This window comes from Myotis davidii, unplaced genomic scaffold (genome assembly GCF_000327345.1).
Source record: "Myotis davidii unplaced genomic scaffold, ASM32734v1 scaffold3458, whole genome shotgun sequence".
NCBI lineage: Eukaryota > Metazoa > Chordata > Mammalia > Chiroptera > Vespertilionidae > Myotis > Myotis davidii.
The window spans coordinates 1,871-5,837 of record NW_006288982.1 but is presented as its reverse complement, the minus strand read 5'-3'; the positions used below and the strand labels follow the sequence as shown (position 1 = coordinate 5,837).

At 39.8% G+C, this 3,967-nt stretch overlaps 1 long non-coding RNA gene across 1 annotated transcript; it reads right to left on the bottom strand.

The window, feature by feature from the left end:
* Nucleotides 1-256: 256 nt before the first annotated feature.
* Nucleotides 257-885, bottom strand: LOC102753668. Its single transcript, XR_435531.2, has 2 exons — nucleotides 685-885; nucleotides 257-392 (listed from the first exon to the last, which is right to left on the bottom strand). It is a non-coding gene; the product is annotated as an uncharacterized LOC102753668 (long non-coding RNA).
* Nucleotides 886-3,967: the final 3,082 nt, after the last annotated feature.

Genomic DNA, 3,967 nt, shown 5'->3' with positions numbered 1-3,967 from the left:
ATTTCAAACGTCAATGTTTCTAATTTACACCTTTCTTTACTATATTTTACGAAAAAGGTAGAAACATTAATACATATATCTTTCTGTTTAATTGCTATTAAAATTTTAAAAAAATTAATTTCCAGGGGGCGCTGAGTAATATTTTTTCTGGAAAGGGGGCGGTAGGCCAAATAAGTTTGGGAACCAGTTATAGATCCTGCCTAAGAGTGAACAAACCTCAGGGGAAAACGTTCCCTGATACCCGACTCCCTCCTCACCTGTTCTTTCCAGCAGAACCTTGTTGATCCTTCCTGTGAAGACAGTTCCTTCTTCGTGGCCTGTGAGATGCTTGCAGCTCTATGGCTGGGTTGTTTTCCACATCGCCAGAGCCTCCTTCCCTTACTGCAATAATCCTGTCAAAAAAAATTTCTTTTGACTTGTCTAGATTATTTTTATTTCATAATACAGATTGCCAAGTTGTTTCATTGTCTGTTGAATAGTTTACTCCCTTTTACCCAGATTTGGAGCTGTTTTTTGCGTGTGTTTTTTTGGAAGTATGACTATGCCAGATTCATGTATTGTTCCTGGCACATCTTAATCTGCTGTTTCTCTGACTGTTCCCTATGGCTATTTCCATAAATTTTTGTTTCTATTTTAGTCCTTGAGTCTGTCTTTGTCTCCCCATTTTCCTCCTTCTTCACTTACCTGTATCCTCGAGGTCAGCTCCTGTCTTCAGATCACTCCAGAGAGACCTACATGGAGAGTGGGTTCCTTCCCAGAGCATGGTAAGCTGCTGACTCTGACCTCCAGCTGAGACTTGGGCTCTGGCTGTGGTGGAGGTGCCTGAATTTATACTCCAAGAAGGATGTAAAAAGTGGTTTCATTTTTGGATTTTCCAATAAATCAGCTGACTAAAAGGAATTATGTTTATTTATTTTTATTGCGATTTTTTTTGTTTTAAAATTACTTTAGTTAGAAGACTAATTAATTGTGTGTGTGAGTGTGAGTGAGTGTGTGTGTGTGTGTGTGTGTGTATGTGTGAATCCATGAGGTTTAGGGTGAACACAAAATAAAAAAACACACATCACAAACAGGATAGAGATAGAATTTGGGAGGAGACATGGGCACAATTTGCAGATCAGTGATTTCCTCAGGACAGTGCTTTAACTGCTTTGCTGTTCTAATTCTCATATAACCTAAGGACAAAGGGAGAAGCATGCTCCCAGTGCTAATGAAATCTGTTAGTTTTTATTTCAGTAAAGGACTTTATTAGAATTAGTTTCAAGTCTTGAAACTCTGTTTTCCAGAAATGGTTAGTTCGAAATGAATAAACCTTTTAATATTTTATTACCTGATTTGGATCATCCAACTCAAAAGTGTGCTAAGCTCTTAAAGGTGTGTTGTGTAAAAATCTAAAGAGCATATTCTGTGTTTATGGAGAGAAAGAAAGAATTTTGCTCTTTGGTATCCTTCATATTAGAGTTTTCTAGTAATGTTATTTCTGACAGTTGTTCCTCAAACTTAAACCAATATAAAGCATTTTCCTTTATCATGTTTCTCTGAATATAATGCACTATAATATTGATTGCAGACCAGTGCCCCCTGTCCTTATGTTCTATTATTTCAAACTTTTGTGATCTGATGCACGGATGTTCTTCAAGTGAACTTCATACTCATTTTTTCAGTTCCTCCAGAAATCCTACCCACATCTCTTTTCCTACACTTTCCCTTAGATAGGAGCATTGGTGTTTTCTTTCTTTATTTTAAGTTTAGTTTTCAGTTACAGTTGACATTAAATATAATTTTATTTTAGTTTCTGGTACACAGCTTTGTGGTTGGACAATTACATAATTTAGGAAATGATCTCCCTAATAATGTAAGTACCCTCCTGGCACCATACATAGTTATCACAATATTATAGATTATATTCCCTAGAGGCATTGGTGTTTTTTAATGGGCAAGAGTTTAAATGCCAGTCAGGACAGATTTGAATCCAGCATCCAAGAGTTACTAGTATATTTACTTAAGTCTTATGAATGGTGTCAATATAAAAAAACCATTGAAACCTGTAAAGAATTTTGTGAGTTTATTTGAGCCAAACTGTCAACATATGCTGGGAAGCAGAACCTCAACGAATTGAGATAGTGCTCCAAAGAATGGCAGGGTTACATCCATATTTATACATGAAATTCATTGGTGACAGATTTAAGGAGGTGGGATTAAGTGAAGTGGGGAACCCCTGGGATAGGATAAAAAGTAAAATGATGGACACATACTTAGGTGGGTACAGGAACAATTAACATGATAAATGAAGGAATTGGGGTATCTGTCCTGTGCCCAGCACACCTGGCTGTGCCCCAGGGGCTCCATAAAAAGGGAAGTCACAAGTTACCCAGACATCCCAAGGATATGTTATCATAGATGCAAAAAGACAGATAGGCTCAGCTAAGGTAAAGGTAGACCTTATCAGTGAAGATATCGGCTTAGGACTGTAACTGCCCACCATAACTGCTTTTAATTAAGGTTTAATTTATGACCATCCTTTGTGGTTACTTTAGGTCTCTGTGGTTACTTTAGGTCTCTGTGGTTACTTTAGATCTCTGAGTCTGCAAAACTGCCATGCAAGCCTCTCCTGAGCTTGTCAGGTCAGCATATGGCCCCTTTCGTCCACAATGGGAAGTTCAACCCAAGTAATGAGAACAACTCAGTACTGGAATGAATTTTTGCCAGTAGTACTATCTACCTCACATAACATTAAAGGGGATAAAATGCTTAGCCTGAAATAATGATTCAAATTCAGATTTTTCTTCCTGGCACATAATTGGTTTGAAATTCAAATCTATCAAAAGAAGAGGCATCAAGGGAATGTTTACAAGTGCAATATTCCATGAGTTGTTTAATTCAACTCTTTGAGATTTTCTATGTTAGAGCCACCATCTTACAGTTCTTGGGGCCTTTATTTCCCATTCATATGCTGTGCCTTATGTCAGTGTCTATATCTTGTCTATTGCTATGCTATTGTGACAGAGAATATAAAGCATAAAATATTTATTCAATATTGTACTAACCAGAATTAAACATGAATCAACAAATTAACAAGTCTGTTGGAACAAAAAGATGAAGCAGATTTCTTGCTAGCATCTGTATTTTAGCTTCTATTTTAGTACATTGCAAGGACCAACAGTTTCAGTTCCTGTCCAGATAAGAGACTGCGGTAGCTGGGCTTGAAGGAGAAGCTGAGAGGGCTGCCTACTCTGGCAGGAGGCTCTGAAACTGGGGGGTGTTAGGTTAGATGGCTTAGAGGCGGCGTAGGAAATAAAGAGAGTCCAGTGAATCAGAAAAAGGAAGAAAAGGAAAACGTTTATTGCGTCCCCGGGAGACCCACTTACGCCAAAGACAGGGCATGTGGATTCATGCCAACAGGGAGGGGGGCGCTTTTTTTATACTGTGGTTGGGTGAGGGGCGGGGACATGAGCTGAGGTATTCAGTTGTAGAAGTTTCAGCTGCAGGGGTCAGCAAGGTATTCAGGAATGAGTCAGTATCTGTGTGGGGGTCATGTTGATTCAGGGAGAAGCCAGTACAGCGGTGCCTTGACTTACGAGGGTCCGACTAACGAGTTTTTCAAGATATGAGCCGTCTCTCAGCTGATTTTTTTGCTTGAGTTGCGAGCTAAAATTCGGGTTATGAGCCAGCTTCAGATACCCCACCACTAGATGGCGCAGCGAACGTCACAGTGAATGCCACAACATCAGCCCAGCATCATGTGTCTCACTTGTTCACTGTTGATTTGACATACGAGTAATTTGAGTTATGAGCTTCATCACGGAACGAATTAAACTCGTAAGTCACGGCCCCATTGTATATATAAAAGCCAAGCAACCAGAACGATGGAACAACCAGTTGCTATGACGCGCACTGCGGCATCCAACTGGCCCAATCCGGGCCCCGATCGCCCCCCACAACCTCCTTCGGCCCCTTCCCCCACCTG